Below are 13,105 nucleotides of genomic sequence, written 5' to 3' on the forward strand. Positions count from 1 at the left end.
GAAGGTAGTACATCTGATCCTGATGTACTGTATTCTGCACAACACCACAGCACCTTTGTTATACCAGAGGGTGAGTCTTTCTTTTTTCATCCTATAAATATATTATTAATTATCCTTTTTTGTTCTAGGATGCTTCTATCTTGGTGATGCTTCCTACACCAATGGTAATGGAATTCTAACCCCATACCATGGCTTTTGCTACCACATCCAACAGTGGGCGTGATTTTGAACCACACAACAAAACTATGAAGAGTTGTTCAGATATAAGCACTTTTTACCTCAAAAAATCATTAAATGAGACTTTGGTGTCTGGAATATTTGATGTGTGATTCTAGTCTTAATGCAAAGATTTCCAATTCTTCAACAACACAGCTTTGTTGCGGCACTTGCTATGCTTCACCACCTCATCATTTGAGGTGGTGAAGATTAGTTCTTTGAAGAATTTGATGAAGAACAATCCAATCAAGATGACTGTGGGTAGTAAGATATAGGCCAATGAAAGCATACCTCTCATTGGAGATTTTGGTGAATTAGGGAAGGTAAACTTTGGAAAGAAGGCAATCAAAAAGAAACCTAGTGACTCTACCTTCTAGATATTGTGTTATTTTTTTACACTCCTAAAAACCTAGCTTGTACAAGCTCTATCTACTCTCATTAATGTCTCCATTTTCAATAAAATGTATTTATTTATTTTTGAAAAAAAAATGTTGCTGGCAGCACTGCAAAGGGAAGGTTTTGCTCTTGGCTTCTATTTTTGACTGAGTAATTCCCTAAGTTGACCTTAAAGCTACCAAGATTTAGCCTGCTAGGATTAAGTTGTGCTTTGTAGTCTACAACTAGCAGCGCTGTGAGCCAGGATTGGTCAAGCTCAAGACAATTTTGTGCCTATGTTAAGAAATGACTGAGGTGCTGCAAATGCTAGATGACATTGCAATAAGGAGCTGAACTCATTACCAATTTCACAGAACTCATATTTGATCTGAATATTGTAAGCAGACTCTTCTGGATTCTTTCAAATCCAACATACTGAAAATATCATCCTTTTATGTTTATTTTATTTCTCACTAGGCAAATAAAAGTATTGTTAAAAAGATGAATTTCAATTTTTACTCTGATTTCATCCATCACAACTTATTTAACATGATTGATAGCACATACATAACAATTATTACTTCCATAGAAAAAAAGAAAAGTTACATTTTCTTTGAATCTTCTACATACAAGACCTAAAAACATTTATGGCGTTCAAACATGTGCAAGAAATTTGCAAAACCAATGTGCAAGATCCGTGCAAGATCCGTGCAAGAAATCTTGCACGGATCTTGCTTAATTAATTTTTTCACAACCCCCTGCTGTATGTATCTCATCAAGGGCAAACTGAGTCCTCGAAGCGGGGAAGCCTAGGTTCACACATAAATTTCTTAAGTCTGCAAGTTTTGTGGAAGTTCTATGCAAGATGTTTAAAAGAACTTGCACAGAACTTTCTCGCAACTTGCAAATTTCTCGCGCATGTTTGAACGCCATAAATATACTGATATTTTTTGAGTCTGAATTATAATTTGTGTTGTACTTGTCATTTTTGATTAAAAATCCATGATAGTTCAATATGGTTGACTAATATTGATGTCATCCTTGATTTCTTTCTACAATAGGTGAGCCATATCACGTACACCACCACAACACCACAGAGTATTGGGTACAATTGCAAGTCATGAGCAAAATTGAAGACAAGTATCAGGAAAAGCAGAAGCTTTAACAAGGGAAAGAGAATGACTTGGTGTTTGACAAGAAGAGATTAAAGTGATGCACCCACCAAACCTCAGCAATGAATGAGAGATGTCTATGATGCAGCACCACAAACACACATGAGCAGTGGACAAACAATTGCTTGATTTAGCTGAACATGACCTAGCATCAGGGCTTGTGCAAACATTGAATATGTGCTGAAATCAATTTCAGCTTACGTTCATATCTCGACAAAAATGTGGTAGCAAGGTGATTCAGATGATTGACCACATCTTTGACCTTGTCAAAGTCAATTATATTGAATTGGCCAACTTAACTAGGTTCACCCGGCGTACACCCTTGTTGTATTCTTTTGGTACACCTCAAAGGTGAACTTAGTTAAGTTGGTCAAATTGGCAAAAGTACAAGTGGGCTGTCACAACATGAAATGGAAAAAAATTCAAGTGACCACCCAGAATGTTAAGGGCCCGTTTGGCTGGAAACCAAATACGGTTTTTGGCCAAATACTCCACCAAAGCCAAATACGGTTTTTGATCAAAAAATCTTCAATTTTGAAAATCAGCCCTGAGGCTGTTTTTGAGACCAAAAAGAGTTTTTGGGCTCATTTGCCCCTCCATTTCAACTTTTCGTTGACCGATGTGGTTGACTGTTTGGCAAACAAAAAAGCCGAATTTTGAGTTTTTCAATCTGCCCCTTTTTCAAGGGGCAGATCGAAAAAACGTTTTTGTGTAACATTTTTTTCAAAATCCAGCAGAACGGGCCCTAAGCCACATACAAATTGTGTGGGATCAAGAACAAGTACAGAGTGATTCTGCATCTGGGTGGTCAGGGTTTCAAGCATAAGGCTGGATTTAGTATACTTGATTTCATAAAGCTTGACACAGATTTGGCAGGACCCCAGAAAGCTCCTATGGAACCATCCAATGAAAAGGGTATCAAATGGGGGTCAAGATTTTGGCTATGTTAGAGCATCACCACCGGAGTGTGTAAAATACCAAATACAGGCTGTACACACGTCTCATGGGAAAATATTTGAGCCATCAGACCATGGAAACAGCCTGTATGGGTTACACAACATCCAAATCTTGACCCAGAGAGTGCACATCTGGACGGCGTACAAAAAGCCAAATATCACCAAAATCTGAAATATTGTCTAATCTACCCTGTCATATTGGATGAGACTGAGCTTAACTAAGCCCCTTGCGCGGCCGCGTCCGCACCCTTGCAGAGGGGCTTACGGCGGACTCACAATTTTTGGCGGACGACCTCCAGATTTTAAGTACCCTTATGTAGTTTTTTCAACTTTTCTTCTTCACCACATTGTAGAATATCTCATCCTTCTCACATGTTGTTCTCCATGAGAAGGTACACATCCTCATACCACAAACATCTTCTTTTGTGAGAATCATTGTTTTGAAAACAGTGATGCAAGTCTGAGCAGTTGTGTAACTGACTGTTTTGGCCTAAAAGGCCAAAAGTCTTTCTTTTTTTGTAAACTGCCAATTTCATGTCCCAAACCTCTAGGGTTTTTTCCTTGGTAGAAACAGAAAAGCACCTTGATAGTTTAGCTATCCCTTCCTAGTGACACCCAAATGGAACTTGGAACTGTTCAAAAAATGTGTCTTTGACACCAAAATGGAACTTGGAACTACACTTTACGTAGAAAAATAAATGAAATGAAAAGGAAAGTTGACATCAAAATATACAAAGCTTGCCCAGGGGGTGACTTGTTGAAGTTCAAAAGAGCTCTTGCAAAGATCTCATACTCTGCCGTGTTCAATCACCTAAAAATAATTTCAAGATAATCAGTTGATAATGACAAAAAGAATAAGATCAGATTCTTTAATAACGACAAGAGAAACAGCGGAAACTGAACGTACCATGATTCAAGAGCAACCTTTCATTGAAGCCTATGCAGTTGATGTCTACGGAGTTTTGAAGACTAGGAATATCACTATCAAAGAGCTGATTTGTGCTCTTTTATCTTTGGAATGCTCTGCCCTCAAGACCGCTCGACAATTTTGGGGAACGAGTCAAGGTTTTAATTCCACATTGCAAATACTGAGTGCAATCAAAAATCTGACAAAAGATAATGAAGAAGGACAGGCTTAATGGAGCCGGTTCATTTTGACCAAGGTGAATCAAATCTACATATCCAATCAAAGTAATGTGTATATTGATTCTCTTTGAGATTTTTATGGTTTATAGGCCCAGGAACCAATTAAAAACAAAATTTGGGCAAAAGATTGAGAGTTTTACAGCTCTCAAAAGATTACTCCTGTTTTTTCCAAACTCGAGGAGCTAGGCAAACGCAAAGATGGTATGAGGAAATCAATGCCTTTCACGTGGAATCTGATATATCATCAAATAAGTGCAAGGACAAACAACATTGAAGAGCTTGTCAGGGGTGTGGCTCATGACAATACCACTCTCGAAGATGAAGACACACTGCAATTTATTGACATGCCTGAATCAGATGACATGTTCGCCAAAACTTTATCTCAGGAAGACGCCCAAAATAATGAGGGAATGGAGTATGTTCCTGAAGAGAAACACCTGGCACAAAAAAACCAGGCCGGACAGGTTGGGTTTCCATCTTATCCCTGTTTACTTTTTGTAACCGGAGTGCTGACAACAATTTGCATATTCAGGTGGCAACCACGATTTGTGCAATTATATTGTTTCTATCAAATTCACGTGATAATGGCCTTCAATTACATAATGCTTTGACTTTCCTGGCAACTGGTGTATCATCCAGAGTGTTTAAATATTTGCATACCCTTGGTCTCACCAGTAGTCGTGATACTTCTGTTAGAGCAATGCAACATCTATGCACCTCAAGAGAGGCTGCTCTTTGAGCAATTATGGCAAAAACATATAGTATAAGCCCAAATGTGTGCATGGATAACTTTGATATCCTACAAAGGGTTCAAACCACTAAGATCAAGGCTATGTCTCATCTCTTCCACAGAACTTGGGGGTACATACAATTTCTACCCGACTATCTAAAGAAAGCACTATGTAATGGTAGTGCAACGGATCACCTTCACAACTACCACCAAGCCATGGAAGTTGCTCAGCAACATCCTCTCCCTTTCGAACTGTTCCACACAAATTTGGATGATCTAGCCCACTGGAAAGCAACTTTAAAAAGCCAACTGGCTACTTTAATGTACAAATACATGATCGAGCCAGGTCAAGGACCTTCAATTGGAATTTCAAAATCCCCGCCTGCAATTGATCCAATACCTGAGGTTGATCAACATCTATTCTTGATGAGTTTGATGGATGCTCCGGATAACTCAGCCATTGGGGTTGCTCAAGTCATTGATGGCATGGCAGCTCAGTGTGGCCTGACCCGTGAAGTGATGGCAAAGTGGCTTCAAATATAAAAGGGAGACCTAGGGACTTGTCAAAATATTGAGAGTCTTTGCAAGAAACGGACTCCAGCGGGAACGGCAGTTGGAGGGTTGACAAGTGTCATGACCATCCCAGGTGTGGCTCATATAACATGGAATATGGCACAGGGTATCTTGTCCCACCATTGGGGCAATAGTGGAGATGCAAATGATACCGGGGCTTGGCAAGTGTGGCAGTTGATTGGTGGTTCTTTGAAGAAAGATCCTTCAAACATGGATTTTGGGACTGTTTTAACAGCGGTGCACTCAATCCATGCTGCTACTTTAGTTTCATGTCTAAGGTGATTTACGAGGTTCTTAATGCTCTACATAACTGATTCCAATCTGGTGTTGATGAAATACACTGGTGCAATCTTTACTACACCCTCAAAAAGGAGAACCATGTCAAGATATGAAAGTCAACCCAACCTTTCCAAGGGAGGGGTCGCTCAGGGGGTTATTGACAAGTGTTAAGACAAGTTTTGTAGCCCAGAGGCTTGTCATATGGACTAAAAAAACAAATAAAGAATATAACTTGTCCCTTAGAATTTGAGACTTTGCGATGGTGGTTGAAGCTGACAGAGCTACAAGTGCGGGTGATGTTGGTCGACTAAAGTTTATTTGGAAGCAATGGGCACTTATGGCTCATGGTATGAATGGTCTACCACGTTATGCTCTACATTTGACTCTCTTCCTTGTCCTTATTGAAAAAGACTTACCACCAGCCTTGGCCAAAGTAGTCCTACATAGCTTGTTGATTCCCTCTGGCCAAAGGCCTGGTCATTTTGTTGGAAATGATCTGTGGCTTGAGCATCAAAACTATTGGCTCAAACATTTTTTTAACCAAAATGTTAGTTTCCAACTCATTTCCATCATTAGGATTAGTTACTGATAAGTTTTGACAATTTCAGAGTAATGGAACCAATGTTCAAAAATTGAATGAAATGTCAATCAATATACCTTTGGTAAGCGTGAAATCTGTAATGCAACAAATAGTAGTTACAAATTCCACTGATGATGCTGAAAATCTTTATCTTGAATGACGTTGAAACCTTGATAGCTGAGACTTATTCTTCACCAGCTAAATTTTTGCTGTGGACTGAAGCAGGTACATTGGAGCCATTCATATAAAGTCACACCTCATAGTCTGGTGATTTTTTTACGGTCTTGGAATCACCAATATGTCACGGGTTTTAATTCACACACAAAAGAACAGTTGATTTACACGATTATAACTGGGACAACATGACTACAACACAATTTGTTCAATGATAAAAAACAAAATACATCAAGATATCGTTGGGGAGTAGGAGCAATGAGTAGTTGCAAGGTAGTTCAGGAGCCAGACGGTCCTGAAGAGGTGTGATTTGTATTTTTGTTTTTTTGCCCCTCCTGCTACCTTAGGAGGCAGTTTTCTCTTGTTAGATGTGCACTGCAGTCTAAGATGAGGTGTGAAGGTTAAACATAAGGATGATCAATTAAAATGCAATATCAAGAGAATAAGAATGAAATCAAAAGATTTAAGCATAAGTTGGTTGCACATACCTGTGGTTCCTGAACAAAAGGGCCCGTGTAGAACAATCATTATCAGTTGGATTTGGCTTGTTCAACATGATGAATATGTTATATCTATGAACAAAATGATAAAGTGACTTAACATACCTGATGACAGGTCTGCTTCCTCTTTTCCGCATGTGCTGCTTTAGATTCCTGAGATTCCTTTTGATGTTTGTCTATCAAATCTTTTGCTTCATAGTGCATCTTTAACTCTTCTTCAGATGCATCCAACACAATGAACATATCCCTCTTGTTACTTTTCCATTCTTCTATGGATTTCCGAATAATGCCGTATGACATAGGAAGTGGCTCGCTTCCAAAGATAAAATCAAGTGAAATCCCTTCCAAACATAGATCATAGTTGACACCTACATTCCACAGTTTTTCGCGTGGAAAAAGGTCATGGAGAGTATAAAAACTTTCATCAGGATACTTGTGAACAAACAAGATGTTCAAACCAACTTCAATCTTGCGGGATAGTCATATAAATCGAAGATCAGCACGTATTCAGTCTTCAGGTCCGTTTTTTTTGCAACCTAGAGTGTGGTGAGTGTTCTTCATCATCTGAATTGTCAATTTGGTCATTGAGAGATGGGTAGGTTTTGTTTGTATCATTTTGAACAACTAATTCTGGGACATTTGAATTTGATAACCAAGGCTTATGGGCGATGAAGATGTTGGCAGCCTTAGGACTACAGTTTGAGCAGAGGCAGGATGGCATCCCTGCATCCATTTGCCTTTGAGTTCCGGAGATGACTGTGCCTGAAGTTTTTGAAAGTGGAATATAACCACACCTACAAGTCATATAATTAGCAGATGAAAATAAAATGAACAGGCAACACTCACCGGAGGAGGACTGAAAAGGCCACTCGCAAGCATACATCAGTGATGGACATTGAATGCATCCACTGGTCATCATTTTGATCTTCAGGATTGCTTAATCCTGTGACCAAAAGATGTTCAGCAGTAGATATAGGATGTACCAGTAAAATCGCTACTGCTGGTTGCTTATCTCAGCCAGCACAGCCAGCCATCTAGATTACGTCCATAGTATCCAGCTGGCCAGCAATGATCACCCTTCAAACTCTTTTCCAACTTTGACCAAGGCCAAGCGCATTGGTGCACATGATAATATAATCCTCAGCATTACGCTCCTTGTCAATTGGGCAGGTGTCAGTGTGATATTGGCGGCAGAATTGCTCAAACCGTTGTGTGATTCAAATTGATTTTAGCAAGCTTTGTTGACTGTGTCCAGGGCTAGATATGTATCATTCTGAGTGTGACAATAAACCAGTGTTGGAACCAAATCTGAGTCAGAGACCAAATGTTTCTATCACCATGCCTGTGTGGTGTTTGCTCATCGACGAGCGCACACGAGTCGCCTTTGTGCCTCAATGGGAATTCGTGTGCGCTCGTCGTCGGGCAACTGCCACAAGGACATGGTGTATGAGAAGAATCTCTTGAGGGTGTTCCAAGGTTCTTGCCTAACAGGAAGTGTAACACGAATAAATCGAATCTCAGGTCGGGTGAGCTTGCTAATGTGAATATCAATAAATTCTTTGGTGATTTTGAGACTGGCTAGTATTTGCTCAAGATACTGAGGCAGGCAGGTAGCTGACATAAGGAGCGAAGGAACTGGCTGCATGGCTAGAAAACAATCAATCAAGTTTCCATAAGATGGGCGGAAAGGAGTGCGGTCTTGGTGAATATGGTGTGACTGAAGACTCTTGATTTTACCGCTCAATACCAAGCCCCAACTGTAGATTAGGTGTGCCTCATCTACTACCTTGAGACAGAGGTGTGCCTGAAAAGGTTTTGAGAAGTAGAGTGTTTGAAATTTCACACTGTTTACAAAACTCTCTGGAGACTATTACAGGACAAAATCATCAAGTCTAGATCAGCAAGACATTTCTAAAACCCATTTTAGAACAGACTGAGGCTCACAACATAGATAAACACATATTTTCCAGCAAATATCCCGTCTACCGCCTCTTGGTTGAAGGTAGCTTGAGTCAGATTGATTGCTGATAAACCCATTTATTTTTCTGCAACCTATCTCGCGGTAAGATTAAGTGTGTCATTCTTCAAGATCACAATTGGATTGCTTTGCCTACTTGATGATCTCCAAGGGTGTCCAGTGGGTTCAAAGTCAACACAATCAGCTTGGCTGATTTAGGAAACATCAAGTAATACAATACCGGACACAAAGACTTGCCATATCCAGTACTTGCAATAAGGAAGGTGTCTTGACCTCAATATAGACTCAGTTTTGGCTTGACTTGAAGGTCTTGAGCTTCTAATTTCAATGTAGACAAACATAACTTCCGGATCACTTCACTTTGATCACTGTCGTTGTCCTTTAATAAGGACTTTGATATACAGATTTGTCAGTCGTGAGAGTTAACTTCAGTTGCCAATGGGGTTTCAGATGATCGGCTCTCCAATTGAGGGAAAGCTGCTTGAGTGAGGGGACGATGACACTGAGTAAGCATGGTGCGGTGGTTGAATCAGATGTATATGTTGCAGCTCAAGGTCAAACAAAGTGCATATGGCAATTGGAGCGTGAGGTGCTAAGTACTTGATGATTTTGTTAAGCTTGCCTCAACAGTTTTGGCTATAGCACATAAGGGTTTTGGCTTCCCTTTTTTTTTGCTGAAGTTTGAGCCAAGGACCAAACCTCCAAACCCCCTGTACAGCTTATACAGGCATTCTCAGGCTGTTACACAAGGACACAAGAACCAAATCTGGCAAACTCTCCAGAAAATATCACAGCACCGAAGTCTTGTTGAAATTGATATGAGGATGTGTACCTTCTCATGGAGAACAACATATGAGAAGGATGAAATATTCTATGGTGAGGTGAAGAAGAAAAGTTGAAAAAACTACATAAGGGTACTTAAGATCTGGAGGTCATCCGCCAAAAATTGCAAGTCCGCCGTAAGCCCCTCTGCGAGGGCGTGGATGCGGCCACACAAGGGGCTTAGTTAAGCTCAGGACAAGACAAACAATCCTATGCTTGGATCTAAGGCATATACTGTTTTCACCGGTCAGTTTTTACACAGCCGCAGTTTTGCCCACCTACGTGCAAATTTGGCATACAGGCTGAGACCTGTCAAAAGGACATCATACAGGGTACTTTTTTACACACCAGCGGTGGTGATGTTCTTACTGAGAAAAGACATATCAATCAGTGAAGGGAATAAAATTGACGACAAAAGACACCAATACAGGTATCAATTCTGTATCAGATGCATGTCACAGAGGTAAAACCACAACAAACAGCATGTTACCCTAGGGCTGTGACCCGGCCCTGGCCCCGCCCGGCCGACTGTGCCCGCTGGTTTTCTGGAAGCAGACAGTACGTGCCCTGACACACCAAAACCTACTTACAGTCAACTCTTGATGTAAGTAAGCTCGACGTAGGCATATCTTGCTATATGCATAGGTTTTTGCGGGATTTTTTTTGGTATACATGGGCCCAAAAGGCATTTATGCTTTTGCAATGTGCATTGCACAATATAAGCAAGGAGAATCTGTTGACCATCGATATGCTTACATCGAGAGCCAACTGTAATAAGGGTCATAAAAGCCCCGTGAGCACCTGGGCGGCCCGGTCCGCCCTGGTCCCCATCATTTTTTTTGCTGAATAATCTAAAAAATTGCCTTTTGAGTTGGGTCCCATGGCTCTCTCCAAGGTCTGAGTAGGCTGATATAAGGTTTATGTACAATTTTATACACCTAGATGTGCAACAAACACCAGAAATCCCCCTCTATGGCCCCTTTTACCTCTTAAAATCAATTCAGGGTATGCCCTGGCTGGCCCTGAGTGTTTTCTGGATCACCTCGGGTCTGCCCAAGGCCAGGCGATGCCCCGGGTCCGCCCTGTCACACTCGTGGCCGGGTCACAGCCTTATGTTACCCATGGAAAAGGTTGTATCAAAAAGGGAACAACCCGTGGATGTTACCGATGAAATTGGTATCAAAAGCCTCAAAAGGCCAGTTTTTGAGGTATCAATCAATTGTTTTTTTGCAATTTCCCGTTGGATGGTTCCATAGGACCTTTCCAGGGTCCTTGTTTGGCTTCAAATTGTCGGATGTTTGCCGGTGAAATTTGTCAAGATTTTTGCAATCGATTGTAGTAACCTATGAAAAATCCCGGAATTGGTGATGTTAGACAACCCCCCCACCTAGGACACTGACGGGGCCCAACATGCTCCCTATCCTGGCAATAGTGTCATTATTTTTAGCTGATTCTAGTCACAGGCTGATATGTACAGTAGATTTCATAAAGGTTGAAATTGAGGTTTTTTGAAAATCGAGAGGTGGCCCGTGCGCCACCTGTGACAGGTCTCAAATATGCATACCAGATCGATGAACATACAGTAACAAGACTTTCAACAACCCCAACCCTTCAATTGTTTGGTGGCGCAGTGGTCAAGAGCCGTGATTGGGTGGTGCGACTTTGATGCGACTCCTGTGTTTGACTCATTGCCCTTATATTTTTACCACTGTTTTTTTGCCTAGAATCAACGATGAAATGGCAACAAGCAAATGTGAGCAATCAAAACCAGCATAGCTTTCCCATTCTTTCAGTTTATGACACCAAGCAAAGCAAATATGAAAAACTTGTCAAAAGTTGTGATGACATAAAAGGAAGCCACTCGGGCTCGAACTCAAAAATTTGCACCTTATGAGGGTGAGCATACCCATGTAGAGGGCATTCATCCAACGTTGCTGTGCCAAAGGTTCTTTTCAGTAAGTGTGTCTATGCTGTCTATGTCAGCATTTTGGTATGCATTTTGAGACCTGTCACAGGTGGCGCACGGTCCACCTCTCGATTTTCAAAAAACCTCAATTTCAACCTTTATGAAATCTACTGTATCACATTCTGTCATTTGCACTGAGATTATGAGCTTTGTGGCTGATTGTTGGTGGTTCAAATAGGTTAACGACGGCTCAGGGGAGAGGGTTCATGTTCGCGATCTGCATGAATTGAGGAGCTACAGCCTCAAATTTTCGGGCACCCAAGCGTCATGCGTGGTAGTTGATCGAGCTAGAAAAAAGCATGATTATAAAGAAGTTTTAACAACGAAAAAATCAAAAAAGCGAGAGCCGAGCATGGTGCGACGATCGGATATAGCTCGGCGCACCTTTTTTTTGAGCACGTATGTAGCTACGTAGATGAAATGCGAGAACACAGAACGTCATTTGTGAGAGGGAGAACTATCACTGCAAATGGTGTTGGATAACCCTAACCCGTCCAGGGAGGTCATTTACAGGCGGTCTTTTGAGCCGCAAAAAAACCACCATAGAGCATCATACTGCCCTATAATGCCAGGACTTGCTATGTATATCCAAAAAGCACCTGGGATCTCTCGCTTCCCTCAAAGTTGCAAGCTGGAATCAATTTGCCTGTGACGATAGCGGCAGGAGGGTGGCCAGACTCTGTGCTCGTTCTTGAGCCACAATTCTTCTACACTGTTGGCTGATCATGTAAACTAATCCTTCAACTTTGAAAATGTTGACTTCTTCCCCTCCACCTTCTGTCATCATGTTATGTACACTGGGGCGACTTTCTCATTTTTAAGTGATGTACCACGACCATATAGGCAGGCTGCGCGCATTCATGGACATCAGGAATCAGGATATGTATGTAAGTAGATTTTGATATTCTCTGCTCAAGCTCCCACGACCAACCTTGTAAGAAAGGATCTGCTCGATTAAGGATTATGTTGTAACTTCATCTGCATAGATATCAGACGAAACCTGAGTTATCATGCTACATATGGCTGTGAATGGGCAGGTCGGTCGGTCTGCCTTCAATCTGTGACGCAGACGCATGGTAGTAAACTTCGACTTGCGCTAAGCTCGGCAGAGAAAACACGAGACTTGATAATCTTGATTCAAAAGTTCAACGTGGCTATTGACAAACTTCTGAAACCCTATCACTTCGCTCAAGGCCGTTACTGCACAACTTTCGCCCATCTTCCCATCGGTTAAGCGTATGGACGTGTTTGCGTGTGCACCATGTGTATATGCTGTGGAACAGCTCAATTTGATGGAAGCCAATATGTAGAAAGGTCCCACACATTTCACCGAGCTGAGGGTCCATTTTATTCACCGGTGCATGCTCGCTACTGCCCTGGTGTAATATGTGAACCATCGACTGGGTTTTGGTGGGGGCATTGGACACAAATACTAAGAACAGAACAATGACATCATCTTGCCCAGTTCCATTCCTTGTCTAAGCCAAAAAGCATGTACATACTGATGCCCCCATCCTTACCACAAATCAACATCTGCACCAAACACTCACTGGGGCTGGTTAAAACCTGTTAAAACTGTGATTGCACTACAGCTCTGGATTACATAGTTGTATCTAAACAGGTACACGGTTCAAGAAT

The sequence above is a fragment of the Melampsora larici-populina genome, assembly GCF_000204055.1.
Source record: "Melampsora larici-populina 98AG31 unplaced genomic scaffold MELLAscaffold_7, whole genome shotgun sequence".
Classification (NCBI taxonomy): domain Eukaryota; kingdom Fungi; phylum Basidiomycota; class Pucciniomycetes; order Pucciniales; family Melampsoraceae; genus Melampsora; species Melampsora laricis-populina.